The sequence below is a fragment of the Callithrix jacchus genome, chromosome 5 (genome assembly GCF_049354715.1).
Source record: "Callithrix jacchus isolate 240 chromosome 5, calJac240_pri, whole genome shotgun sequence".
Taxonomy (NCBI): domain Eukaryota; kingdom Metazoa; phylum Chordata; class Mammalia; order Primates; family Cebidae; genus Callithrix; species Callithrix jacchus.
In genome coordinates, this window is record NC_133506.1 from 164977321 (window position 1) to 164992655 (window position 15335).

General features: G+C 42.6%; 1 protein-coding gene and 1 long non-coding RNA gene across 2 annotated transcripts in view; one reads left to right on the forward strand and one right to left on the reverse strand.

Annotated features, from left to right (window-relative positions):
- The window catches only part of SIAH3 (siah E3 ubiquitin protein ligase family member 3), a 96135-nt gene that overhangs the window by 24558 nt on the left and 56242 nt on the right, over positions 1-15335 (reverse strand). The gene's annotated exons all lie outside the window — the stretch shown is intronic.
- LOC144582795 (uncharacterized) lies at positions 3062-11364 on the forward strand. The gene is made up of 2 exons (XR_013536250.1): positions 3062-3325; positions 7858-11364. It is a non-coding gene; the product is annotated as an uncharacterized LOC144582795 (long non-coding RNA).

Below are 15335 nucleotides of genomic sequence, written 5' to 3' on the forward strand. Positions count from 1 at the left end.
CAAAAATGCAAACCACCATCAGAGATTACTACACAGAACTCTATGCACATAAACCAGTAAATCTGGAAGAACTAGATAAATTCCTGGATCTTGCCAAGCCTAAAGCAAAAATAAGTTGAAACCCTGAAAAGACCAATAACAAGGGCTGAAGTTGAGGCAGCAATTAATAGGCTACCAACCAAAAAAAGCCCAGGTCCAGATGGGTTCACAGCCTAATTCTACCAGACATACAAAGAGGAGCTGGTACCACTCCTTCTGAAACTATTCCAAACAATCCAAAAAGCGGGAATCCTTCCCAAATCATTTTATGAGACCAACATCATCCTGATACCAAAACCTGGCAGAGACTCAACAAGAAAAGAAAACTTCAGGCCAATATCCATGATGAACATAGATGCAAAAATCTCCAATAAAATACTGGCAGACTGATTGCAACAGCACATCAAAAAGCTTATCCACAGTGATGAAGTAGGCTTCATCCCGGGGATGCAAGGCTGGTTCAACATACGCAAGTCTATAAATGTAATTCACCACATAAACAGAACCAAAGACAAAAACCACATGATTACCTCAATTGATGCAGAGAAGGCTTTTGGCAAAATTCAACAGCCCTTTATGCTAAAAACTCTCAATAAACTAGGTATTGATGGAATGTATCTCAAAACAGTAAAAGCTATTTATGACAAATCCACAGCCAATATCATACTGAATGGGCAAAAACTGGAAGCATTCCCTTTGAAATCTGGCACTAGACAAGGATGCCCTCTCTCACCACTCCTATTCAATGTAGTACTGGAAGTTGTAGCCAGAGCAATCAGGCAAGAAAAAGAAATAAAGGGTATTCAAATAGGAAAGGAGGAAGTCAAATTGTCTCTATTTGCAGATGACATGATTGTATATTTAGAAGACCCCATCGCCTCAGCCCAAAATCTCCTGAAACTGATAAACAACTTCAGCAAAGTCTCAGGATATAAAATCAATGTGCAAAAATCACAAGCATTCCTATACACCAATAACAGACTCTAAGAGAGCCAAATCAAGAACGAACTGCCATTCACAATTGCTACAAAAAGAATCAAATACCTAGGAATACAACTAACAAGGAACGTAAAGGACCTCTTCAAGAAAACTACAAACCACTGCTCAAGAAAATGAGGGGCCACACGCGGTGGCTCACGCCTGTAATCCCAGCACTTTGGGAAGCCGAGGTGGGTGGATCACGAGGTCAAGAGATCGAGACCATCCTGGTCAACATGGTGAAACCTCGTCTCTACTAAAAATACAAAAAGTTAGCTGGGCATGGTGGTGCGTGCCTGTAATCCCAGCTACTCAGGAGGCTGAGGCAGGAGAATTGCCTGAACCCAGGAGGTGGAGGTTGCGGTGAGCCGAGATCGCGCCATTGCACTCCAGCCTGGGTAACAAGAGCGAAACTCCATCTCAAAAAAAAAAAAAAAAAGAAAAGAAAATGAGAGAGGACACAAACAGATGGAGAAACATTCCATGCTCATGGTTAGGAAGAATGAATATCGTGAAAATGGCCATACTGACCAAAGTAATTTACAGATTCAACACTATCCCCATCAAGCTACCAATGACCTTCTTCATAGAACTGGAAAAAACCACCTTACACTTCATATGGAACCCAAAGAGAGCCCACATAGCCAAGTCAATTCTAAGCAAAAAGAACAAAGCTGGAGGCATCACTCTACCACACTTCAAACTATACTACAAGGCTACAGTAATCAAAACAGCATGGTAATGGTACCAAAATAGAGATATAGACCAACGGAACAGAACAGAGGCCTTGGAGGCGATACCACACATCCACAACCATCTGATCTTTGACAAACCTCACAAAGACAAGCAATGGGGAAAGGATTCCCTGTTTAATAAATGATGCTGGGAAAACTGGCTAGCCATGTGCAGAAAGCAGAAACTGGACCCCTTCCTGACACCTTACACTAAAATTAACTCCAGATGGATTAAAGACTTAAACATAAGCCCTAACACCATTAAAACCCTAGAAGAAAATCTAGGCAAAACCATCCAGGACATAGGAGTAGGCAAGGACTTCATGACGGAAACACCAAAAGCATTGGCAACAAAAGCCAAAATAGACAAATGGGACCTAATGAAACTCCACAGCTTCTGCACAGCAAAAGAAACAGTCATTAGGGTGAATCGGCAACCAACAGAATGGGAAAAAATTTTGCAGTTTACCCATCTGACAAAGGGCTGATATCCAGAATTTACAAAGAACTAAAACAGATTTACAAGAACAAAACAAACAAGCCCATTCAAAAGTGGGCAAAGGATATGAACAGACACTTTACCAAAGAAGACATACATGAGGCCAACAAACATATGAAAAAATGCTCATCATCACTGGTCATTAGAGAAATGCAAATCAAAACCACATTGAGATACCATCTCATGCTAGTTAGAATGGCAATCATTAAAACATCTGGAGACAACAGATGCTGGAGAGGATGTGGAGAAATAGGAACACTTTTACACTGTTGGTGGGAGTGTAAATTAGTTCAACCTTTGTGGAAGACAGTGTGGCGATTCCTCAAGGATCTAGAAATAGAAATTCCATTTGACCTTGCAATCCCATTGCTGGGTATATATCCAAAGGACTAGAAATCATTTTATTTTAAGGACACGTGCACACAAATGTTCATTGCAACGCTGGATGAGATTCCCGGGCTCGCGTTCAGTTCACAACAGAGACCATCCTGGTCAACAAGGTGAAATCCTGTCTCTACTAAAAATACAAAAATTAGCTGGGCATGGTGGTGCATGCCTGTAGTCCCAGCTACTCGGGAGGCTGAGGCAGGAGAATTGCTTGAACCCAGGAGGCGGAGGTTGCGGTGAGCGGAGATTGTGCCATTGCACTCCAGCCTGGGTAACGAGAGTGAAACTCCATCTCAAAAAAAAAAAGTGTGTGTGTGTGTGTGTATGTATGTATATGTGTGTGTGTGTGTCTGTGTATGTATGTATGTATATGTGTGTGTGTGTATATATATATATATATGGCTAATGTATTTATTCCAAACAGGACTCAAATCAATAAGCCTTTCATGGAGAGAAGCAGAGGTAATTCTGCAGTTGAAAACACTATGGCATTCCCAGAGTGAGTACTGAGGATGTGAGCCCCACGAATCAGAAGCTCACATCCAGAGATACACAAAGAAACCAAGAGACCTTGTTGCCAGAAGCATCTAAGGATGATGTTTACGTGAACAGCATCTCAGCCACCCGGATTCCCCGTGGCACCATGCGGGATGCCTCCAGTCACAGACCTGCTAATCTGTGACACCAGGTAGGTGATACTGTCTGAGTTTCCCAGCACTAAGCAGGCAACAGAGGCTGAGGTCACAAGTGCCCCTTATAGACTGGGGCCTCTTTATTACGACAAGCTCTCCTAACAGCTTGGCGTGGTTAAAGAGTGTATGGCTTGTAATGTTATGCCTTGAGTTCCTGCCCTGTCAGGGTTAGTGTCCTGGCACAAGCTGACACTTTGCACCTGTTCATCTCTGACCCAGGAATCTCGTGTCTTGTCAGCATCCATGAAACTGTGGCAGGTCACCTTGTGAGCTTGCAAGTGGGGGTAAGATCTGAGCCCCTTTACAGTTATAATCAATACCTGACAGATATGAGCATGATGTGATCAGAAAACATGCACACGAAATGGTTACAGCACCACTGAACCGTAAGAGCCCAAATCCAAAACTCACCTAAACGTTCCAGTGGGTAAACTGTGATACAACTACACAATGGAATAATATGCAACTAGAATAAAAGAATGAGCTACTGCTATTCCCAACAACATGGATCAAGCTCAAAAACATGTTGAATTTTTTTAAAAGCTAGACACAGAAGAATACACATCGAGGAATTTTGTTTGAAGTTCGAAAACATGCAAAACTGACCAGTAACAGAGACGTGAACAGAGGTTATCTTTGTGTGTGGACATATTGACTTGGTAGGACCTGAGGGAGCCCCAGAGGGCTGGAAATATTTTAATTCTTGGTCTGGGTGGGTGGTGGCTCTATGGATATGTGTATATATACATATTTACGTGTAAAAATCCATGGAGGAATACCCTTAAGATCTGTGTACTTCACTGCATGCACAAAATAGAATGAAAGAAAGAGACAGTATGAGTGTATGTGGCTGTTGTCTTCAGGTCACTGTTAAATGGACATATTTCATGGGGCTCAAGAACCCTAGGGGGTCTTTTCTTTCATTCTTTCACTCGTTCATTTGGCCTGTCTGTAGGTCTGGTAGCATCAGCTTGCCTGAGATGCCAGTAGCTGGGGGGATTGGAGGATGGGGATGAGAGTCAGATCAGGGAGGGGCCCCGGGAGCGTGAGTCTCGTAGCTTAGAGAGGTGGGGTCCTGGCTGACACTCCCAGAAAGACGCAGGACCTAGAAACTCAGGAGGTAAGGTGCTGAAGTGTTCACGCTGTGCCTGGAGTGGCACCGACTTGCCCTTCGGTCCTAGAGGCAGAGAGCTCCTCTCCGAGATTAGACTTGGGGGCTAAGGCCTGACACTTTGCCGCGGCCTGGTTGTGGCGTCACAAGAGGCGCACGCTGACTGTGGGAATGGCTCCTCCTCTCTGCAGTGTGGCTCTCCTCACCTCAAGCTGGGGGACAGAGCAACCATAAAAAGCTGCGGACGGCTCCAAGTAAATCCCCTGAACCAAGGAAGGGCAGGTGTTTTATTGACTCTAAATCTTTCCTAGTAGCTGGGTACATATTTAATAAAAATCTTAGGCTCCAGGGGCTGGGATGGGAAGGTAGAAGGGAGGATTCCTGCCCCCAGGGCTTGGGAGGCTGGCGGGCTGGCCGGTCCCTACTAACTCATTCATTCAATATTCATCTTTGGGTTATTATAGTCGCTGAGTATCTCTAAGGAACAAGTTTATTAGTGTCTGCTAAGATAATTAGCCGAATCTACTTCAAGGCAATTTAAATAGTCTCTATGTGGGAATTTTTTTTAACACAATTCACCATGACTACATTTCAACATTGCTTCTCTTTCTTTCCTATTTCCCCCATTGCAGGGTGCTCACTTTCGACAAGAGTGCCGTGCTCTCCAGTAGCCCAAGGGGTGCAGGCTCCAGCTCGGCCTTGTCTCAGGCCAGGGGTGGTCCACTCTGCATAATGCCTGAAGCTTGGGTGACCTCTAGGATCCCCCTGAAGGCTGGACATTCTTCCTCCCTGTCTGCATTTCCCCATCCTCTAAGGGGTGCTGTAGAAGGGAAGGTACATACACAGCTTCAACGTATCTGAGGCACTTGTAAAAATCTCTCCTAACTTCCCTTGCACCTACATAAGCCACAGAACTCTCCATTCATGAGTCTGCAGAGAGAGGGTTAGCACCCTAAACACTGTGCAGGGTGCACACAAATCACCTGGGCATCTTGTTAAAATGCGCACTTTGACGCAGCAGGTCTGGGATGGGGCTGAGAGTCTGCATTTCTAACCAGCTCCCACGGCTGTCAGAGCTGCTGGGTCACAGGCCACACTGTGAAGGGCAAGGAGCTACAGCCACTCATCCTTGCCCACTGACACCATGCCGGGAATCCCTCTTCCTTCACAAAAGGCCTAACATCCCTTTAGGAGTCAGATAGCAGATTCTTACCTCTGACATCTCTTTCTAGCTCTCTGATTCCCTAACAAGTCCCTGCCGGGCCCATGCTGACTTTCATGATGGTGGTAATAGGGTTGCCCTGTTCCAGGGAGGGAGCACCTTGATTTGTTAATCATGTAGTGTCCCCTTGCTTGGTGACACGGGACTCCACTGGGGGCAGAGAAGAAGCAGAGCTGTGAGGAAATTCTACACTTGATCTTAGCCAAAAGGCTGAGAAGCGATGTGAGGAAATTCTTAAGCAGAAAATGGGAAGTTTATCTTCTTTAAGAGTATGTAAATTCATTTGTGAAGAGAGAGCTTTGCTTTAATTAATAAATTCTCCATTTTATGGCTACTCGTAATTCTTTACTATTAGTTAAATTGGGTTTTCATGTTCAGAATTTAGAAGCAGCTTCCTGTTTTTAAATAGTAATCCATAAATAAGTATCACGCTTGTCAGCAGGGCCCATCGGTTTCCATACCATTCTGCTGTTACACAGTGAACCCATTAAATCAATCAATCAATCAATCATGCAACAAATATAAATTCATCACTCACTCTGGGCTGTGGGAGACGATGGGTATAAACGGTGAACAGAGCAAATGTGGTTCCTGTCCTCAGAGAGCTTACTTTTCTACTGGTGGGGGGGGGGCGGGAATTGCTTCTGGGAGTCAGGCCAGGATTTGTAGGGGAACGTTCAGGATGGTATCCTGTCTTTCAATATGATCAAATGGGGGGTCATTTAGACCACCAATCACACGCAACCAATTGGTATTTAGATAAATTGTCTGAAAGTTTGCACTGGAACTGTCTAGATGAGGCAATGCTCTAACTATACAGACCAGTCGTGCCTTTGCTCACTTCAGCCCTGGCGCTAGGGAAGCTCTCCCTGCAGTCACCTGCAGCAGAGCCCTGAACCACTTCTGGTTTGGAGCTTCCTGACTCAGGACTTGCTGTTTGTGCAAATACATTTTTAAAAATTATGATGTACCAAAGTTTATCTTTCAACGGGTCCAGGTGCAAACTGTCCTATCTTGTTCCATGATTCTAATATGGTGACTAACTCTCTGGAAGACAAGTTGGTGATGGCACTAAAGCCTTCCTCTGTAAAACACAGAAATGGCAAGTGCTCGATCCGAGGTTTGCTAATGTACCAGCCTTATGACCAGTAGTCAGAATGAACCAGGGCCTCTTCACTCCCTCCCCGCAGCCAGAACTCGGCCTTTCCACGGCACTAGATCCTGGCCAAGCACTTCACAGCAATTCCCTGGGTGGTCTTCACAAGTCATCATAGACAGACCTCAGCATGAAACTTCAATTTCCCTGCATTGGCTGACATAGGGAATTGGGCATAAACGGGCGGATGGGGTTGGGGCCGAAGCAGGTGGCACGAAGGGGCATGGAGAACGGAGGTGTGGGTTCAGGTCTTCCCCTCCTTTCGTGACCAAGGATAGTTCCTTTCACTTTTTTCAGACCTTAATTTCCACGATGACAGAACAAGAATGATGATGTCTGGCTTCCTCCTGGATAACAGGAGGAATGCATTAAAATGTGTTTTAAATGTTAAGATCCATTTGGAAGAAAGTATCATATGGATGCAAATCACGGAAGGGCAAGCTTGAAACAAGGAATGGTCCTAGCTAACACCTGATGGGTATCGGTTCTAAGCACAACACGTACCCCATCTCACTTAACCTTCACACGGCCTCCAGGAGGTGGGCCTCATTTTCACAGCACTTCGTACCCAGGGACACTAGAGCACAGGGTGGAAGAGGGTCTTTCCTAAGACCTGGGGCTTGGTGGTAGTGGAGCTGGGTTTTGATTCTCCAGATTCTGGCTGCAGAGAGTGGGGCTATGGCCCAGGCTTCCGCTCCTGTCCCGCAAGCAGCTGGCAGCACTCAGTTATCCCCACGTGGATTGCCTGCAGCTCATTTCATTTCATTCCAAGCTGTCTTTTCCCTGCCAACCAGCTTAGCTCATTTAGTTGGCAGGGGAGCTAAGGGAGTTAGAACTAATCCTAATATTAAGTAAGGAGCAAAGCATAATTAGGAAGATAAATCTTCTGGGGGGGAAACGTACGTAACATATTCCAAAGTCAAGCATGGGTGACTTTTCCCATCTTAGATGATCCACATCACTGTTCTCTCTTCCTCTTTCTAGCACAGATAACTATGGGTTAACGACATTGTTTTTAAACTTATTTTTTTCTGATTAGGAGACCATGCATTCTCATCACAAAGTATTTAAAAGAGGCTGCACAGTATAAAGAAGAGAATAGAAAACTCTCAGTATGCCGCCATCCCGATCGTACCACGGTGAACATTTTGGCGTGTACTTTTCTCAATACCATTTCGACATAAATGCCTAAATATTGCACATGTAGTCTTGTAGACTGCTTTTTTTTCTACTTGATATCCTGTGGAACGACACGCGTCAAGAGATGTAGATGAACACCATTATTTTTAGTGGCTCCACTGGCCTTGGAGAAGGCGTATGAATGTAGCAGAATTGGTTTTATTCAAACCTGGCTAAGAGAGACACAATTGCCTCACGGTTCATTGCTTCGGCTAACCTGCAAGGTACTGCAGATGAACAGAAAGATAAAGTGTAGTTTGGAGCCTCAAAGAACCTTCTGTCTTGCCTCAGAGTCACCGCGTCGACTTCTTTTTGGCCCAGTCTCTTGACCTCTGCTGCCCGCCCTCTGCCGTCCACCCTCCGCCCTCGACCTCCTTGTTCGTGTGACCCAAGAAGCAGCTTGCTTTGCGTTGGAAACAGCCAGGCCTTACTCCCTGAGCCTCCCCCCTTCCAATCCCTTCCTTTTTTGCCTCTGGGTTTAACAGTGGCATAAAACTAATTTATAGCTCTTGCTAGGAAGAGGACAAATTTTCATCTCAGCCCGTCATGCGAAAAGCACTCGTACAAATGAATCATTGTTGACCCGTGCTACCTATTAGAGATTGTGCTCGGGTCACCTCTTTCGTTGTTTTAACACAAAATATGAAGGGCCCTGGCAAGGGCTTCCGTGGGAACTGAATTGGGAATGAGATAGAACGTCATCTTTGTGGGCGACCTCTCCTGGTGCCATGTTCACAGCGGGGAGGGGGATGCAGCCTCACTTCCATAATGAGCCATGAGACGGGGAGACTCTGCCTGTGTCCACCTTTGATTTTAAGCTCGGGGTCATGTTCTCCCAGGATCCTTATCCATCAGCATATGCCTGTGAAGCAACTGGAATATGCTGGACACTGTGAAGTGATGGGGTGGACACGGCTGTAGACATTGCTATTTTGGCCTCCGGGAGCTCGCCAGCACCTGGCACATGTGAAGCCATATGCTTCTGCAATGTATACATGCATGGAGTGACGCAGGGTGCGTTCTCCCTCAGTATCAAATGGCTTGAGTTGCAGGAAAAGGTTTGTGTTGGGGGTGACTCTTGAAATGGGTCAGAAACAACAGAGGAACTCCGGGTAGTGGAGGGATGAGAGGCAAACACTCCTGGAAGACGGAGGCCATCCCCGAACGCAGGGAGGAGCTGTGCTTTCCACGGACTGGTGAGGCCTTGGCAGAACAAGGAGAAATGAGGCTAAGTAAGGAAGGTGCACTGAGATTACAGAGAGCTTTGAAAGCAAGACAAGAGGAGGAAGGGCAGGAGTTTCACAACACTTGACTGGTGCCACGTCCTGGATATGTGGCCATGACTTGTAGGCTGTATTGAATATAATGTGTTTTATAACATTAGGGACTAAGAATTACAATGACAATGTGTTTGTATACAGCCTTTTACCCGGCTGGGGCTCAACATTTACTTAATAACTTGTTACTTTATTCTTATGCCATCTCTCTGGTCAAGAACTATTAGCTTGAACCATCATTTCAACATTTTACAAAGTGTTTTCATACCTAGTATCCATGTAATTTTGACTATAGGTAAGGTCAAGTGTTTTGGTCACCCAGGGAATAACATCTGCTGGCTGACATTCTGCATGCTTCAGCATTGGTCTAGGCAAGCAGATGAAGATCTCGAGGGCCTGCAGGGCTGCGTTCTGATGGAAATCCTGCCTGTCCATGCTGATTCATTGGAGGACACAGGTAGCAGGAAGGGAAAATGCCCTTCCTGGAAATTGTGGTATTACACAAGAGAATCAACTGAAAGATTGTTACAGAGTAAGAAAGTTTGGGGCCAGGCGCAGTGGCTCACACCTGTAGTCCCAGCACTTTGGGAGGCTGAGGTGGGCAGATCACTTGAGGTCAGGAATTTGAGACCAGCCTGGCCAACATGTGAAACCCTGTCTCTACTAAAAATACAAAAATTAGCTGGGCATGGTGGCATGCGCCTGTAGTCCCAGCTACTCAAGAGGCTGAGGCAGGAGAACTGCTTGAACATGGGAGGCAGAAGTTGCAGTGAGCCAAGATCACGCCACTGCAGTCCAGCCTGGTGCCTGGTGACAGAGCAAGACTCTGTCTCAAAAAAAGAAAAAGAATAGTGGGAAAAGCTTCTGGATATTTAGGATGATTCTCAGCAGAGGTATTCACTCCCAGACACTGGGGAGCTACACTCGCTGTCACTAGGAGCCCCGACTTATATCTTGGGATAGGCCATGGGGACACTCTGGGATAATGCAATATTCTAAAACAGAGATCAGAGGCCTTGGTGAGACTTGGGATGCCCCCAGCTAGCTCTCGATCAACGGTCATCATGTTGCCATCCCAAATTAATACGCATTCGCCTAGATAAAGAAGGCAGAGCAAGGAGGCTGGATGAAAGCAGCTGCCGACTAGAAAGTCTGCTTGGCAGAGTGTGGGCAGGAGTGCCTTCATCTTGTAAGTAGTTTGAGAGTGAGAGCTGCATTCTGTATAACTGTCTTGCTCAGGTTACAGGTGCACATACAGCAAGTGATCAGGTAGTCCCTATTGATATGTCTAAAGCTGGAGGATACGGATTTAGTTTTATTCATTCATCAAACTTTATCAGCCCTCTTTTATGTACCAGATCCTGGTGATAAAATGATAAATAATACCCAGTGTCTGATCCCAAAAAAGTGTACAGTCTAATGGGGGTTGGCTGGAAAATAGACAACCACAGGAGAATGTGTGATACGCGCTATGATAGAAGTAAGCCCAGGGAGCTGTGGGACCACAGAGGGAAGACAATTCCATTACGGAGCACATATGCAAAAGAAGACTCTGGCCAAGGAAGGTCTCATGGAGGAGGTGGTAGCTGAGCTGTGTCTTGAAGCGTGAATGGGAGTTATCTTGGGAAAGGACAGTTTCTAGGGAGAAGGAAAGAACATTCGGGTAGACAAAAAGCAAGGACGTGTAGAAATCAGCAGCCCTGAAAGCTACAAATTGTTCTGCAATCCTGGAAGGTCAAGGTAGTTGAGGTCCAAGTGAGTAGAAATGATGAGAAACGACACAGATGAGGTCTCTGAGCTACGTGTGAGTTTGAGTCCTATTATCAGGATTTTAAGGGAGATATGGACAAAGACGACATAAGAAAACTCCTAATAAAAAATTCCAGGTAGGTGGGGTAAGATGTAAAGAAGGATATAAGACTAGTAGCAGCTACGAAAATCCATATTTTTACCCAATTACCAATTGTAGAGATACATACAACTGTACACTAAAAACACATTGATTCCTAAAAAGTAAACTGTGGTTGGAACTTTCACAAAAATAATTATTTTACACATTAAATTTTTAAAAATAAAAGCTATATATTATTTAGGTAAGTTTGTTATTGTTAATTCTATTAACATCTTTAATATTAATATATTGTTATTACTTCATGCTACAACATAGATAAACCTTGAAAACATTATTTTAAGTCAAAGAAGCCAGTGGCGAACAACCACATATTTTATAATTCTGTTTATATGAAATGTCCAGAATAGGCAAATCCATAGCTACAAAGATGGGTTGCTAAGGGTTGGAGCGGGGGAGGGTGGGTGTGTTCGCTCACAAATATGGGATTTTTTGGGGGTGATGAAAATGTTCTAAAACTAGATAATGGTAATGATCGTGCAACTCTGTGAATATACTAAAATCAATTGAATCACACACTTACAAAACAGGTGATACCTCAAAATATTATAAGCCATCTATGACAAACCCATAGCCAATTTTATACTGAAGGGGCAAAATCTGGAAGCATTCCCCTTAAGAACTGAAACATGACAAGGATGGCTGCTCTCACTATTCCTATTCAACACAGCACTGGAAGTCCCAGCCAGGGCAATCAGGCACGAGGAGGAAATAAAAAGTATCCAAATAGGAAATTCTATACCTAGAAAACCCTGAAGACTCCACCAAAAGGGTCCTAGAGGTGATAAATGACTTCAGTAAAGTTTTAGGTACAAAATCAATGTACAAAAACTGGCAGCATTTTATACACCAATAATGTTCAAGCTGAGTCAAGTCAAGAATGCAAGCCCATTTATTACACACACACGCGTGCACATGCATTCACACACATGCACACACGTATGCACACAGATGCACGCACACACACACACGCACACACACACACCCTGCTTTGGAATACATCTAAACAAGTAAGTCAAATATCTCTACAAGGAGAACTACAAACCACTGCTGAAAGAAATCATAGATGATACAAATAAAAAAGCTTCCTGTGCTCAGTATTCTCAAAATGGCCATACTTCCCAAAGTCACCTACAGATTCAATGCTATTCCTGTTAAACTATCAAAATCATCTTTCACAGAATTAGATAAAAAACCTATTCTAAAATTTGTATGGAACCAAAAAAAGAGTGTGAATAACAAAATCAATATTAAGCAAAAGAAGAAAGTTGGAGGCATCACACTACCTGACTATACTACAGGGCTACAGTAACCCAAACAGCATGGTACTAGTATAAAAAGAGACCACAGACCAATGGAACAGGACAGAAAACCCAAAAATAAAGCTGCACCATTACAATCATCTGATCTTTGATAAACTTGACAATAAAAAGCAATGGGAAAAGGACTTCCTATTCAATAAATTGTGCCCAGATAATTAGCCAGCTATATGCAGAAGAATAAAACTGGACCTCTACCTTTCACCATATGTAAAAATTAACTCAAGATGGATAAGAAACTTAAATGTAAGACCTCAAACTATAAAAATCTTAGAAGAAAACTAGAAGATACCATTCTGGACATTGGCCTTGGCAAAGAATTTATGACTAAGTTCCTAAAAGCAATTGCAACAAAAACAGAAATTGACACGTGGGACCTAAATAAACTAAAGAGCTTCTGTACAACATAAGAAACTATCAACAGGCCAAACAGACAATCTACAGAATAGAAGAAAATATTTCCAAACTATGCATCTGACCAAGGTCTAATGTCCAGAATCTGTAAGAAATCCAATTCAGCAAGCAAAACCAAATAACTCCATTAAAAAATGGGCAAAGGACATGACAGATACTTCTCAAAAGAAGACATACATGTGGCCTACAAATATATGAAAAAATGCTCAACATTATTAATTACCAGAAAAATGTAGATCAAAACCACAATGAGATGCCATTTTGGCCCCATCAGAATGGCTAATTAAAAAGACAAAAAATAACATGTTGATGAGGTTATGAAGAAAAGGGAACACTTATATACTGTTGGCAGAGCAGTAAATTGGTTCAGCCACTACGGAAAGCAGTTTGGATATTTCTCAAAGAATTTAAAACAAAACTACCATTCAACCCAGCAATTCCATTATGGAGCATATATGCAACGGAAAAGAAATTGTTCTACCAAAAAGACACACACACTCATATTTTCATCACAGCACTCCTCACAATAGCAAAGACATGGAATCAACCCAGGTGCCCATCATTGGTAGACTGGATAAAGAAAATATGGTACATATACACCATGGAATACTACACAGCCATAAAGAAGAATGAAATCATGTCCTTTGCAGCAATATGGATGGAGCTGGAGGCCATGATACTAAGAAAACTAATACAGGAACAGAAAACCAAATACCACATGTTCTCACTTATAACTGGGAGCTAAACATTGAGCACACATGGACATAAAGATGGGACCAATAGACACTGGGGACTGTGAGAGTGGGGAGGGTAGAAGGGGGACAAGGGTTGAGAAAGTACCTATTGGGTACTACGCTCACTACCTGAATGACAGGATTATTCATATAGCAAACCCTAACAACATGCAATTTACCTGTGTAACAAACCTGCACACATACCCCCAAACTTAAAAGTTGAAGAAAATAAAAATTTAGAGGTATGTGAATTTTATTTCAATAACTGTTAGAAGAATGGTAAAAGACAGAGAAACTTCCGTAACAAGTAGACTGACATTTTTAATGGGTACACTCTGGAAGCATCACTGAAATCAGAAAGAAACCATGAATGTTCACTATATCACTATTATTTAACACTCCACAGGAAGTAGCCAATGCAATTTGACAGGAAAAAAGAAATAAAAGGTATAAAAATTTGGAAATGAGAGATACAACTGGAAAAAAAAAATAAAACATGAAGAATTCAGTAAAGTCATGCATTCAGATAAGTAGCTGATCATATTAAAAAGAATACCTTGGAATACATTTTATAAGAAACAGTCATAGGCTATTAAAAAACTCATAAAATGCTACTGAAGAACACTGAGAAAAAATGGAGTAAATGAAAGTATCATCTATTCAATTAGATGGTTCATTGTTATAAACATGTTGATATTCCCTAAAATTAACAAGATCATAATAAATACACCAAAATAGTAAAAAACCAAGTAATTTAAAAAGTTTATATGGAAAAAATAAATGTGTAATTATAGTCAGACTACTGCTGAAAAATAGTTATAAACGAGACTATCCAATCAAATTATAAAACATAGAATAAAGCTACAGTATTAAAACCTGGTGATTCACATGCGTGAGAAAACAAGGCAGACTGATGGAACAGCACAGAGATCCATATACACATGGTTCTATTTATTAGATTTAGTAGAGCAGCAAGTTTAGCATTGTATATTATTAGAGAAAAAAAATCCCCCCACCCTCCTACTGAGTTTTAAAATCTGCATCCCCATTCGCCGAGAGGGGCACAGAAGCCGTAGAGAACTTATGGACCTAGAGAAGACTCAGTGTGTGGAAAAGTCAGGACACAGCAGCAATTTGCTGTGACCAATGGCTCATTACTAAACATTTGATTACATTTTCCTATTAAATATGTTCTTGTTTGTTTACATATCTGCAAATCTGTGTTTGTATCTGTCTCTGTATGGTAGAAATAACTAAAAACCTCTCCCCAACTTCATGTACAATGATGTCGTGTTGGCAGCTTACATGAGTCGTGATAGGAATATTTACACCATGGCAATTGGCAAATGATATAAATCAGGGCTTCATTTTCTATTCTGCCGATTTTCTAGAGTAGACTGAAGAAAGTGATAAAGAAAATGTTAATAAGGGCAAATTGAACCTAAAAGAGTGCTGGTATTTAACACAAAGCTGTCACTTTGTGTTAAATAACACGAAAAATTATGGAAATAGTCTGAGTATCCCAAAACTAGTATCCAACTCAGCAAAGAAATATTCACGTCACTGAACAGTGAGTGATAATCTGACATTTATCTTTGTTGTTTCACTTTTATCTTGTTAACACAAAAGAAAACATCAACCAACATTTGTGTTTAAGTCACACACATTCATCAGTGACATGTGAC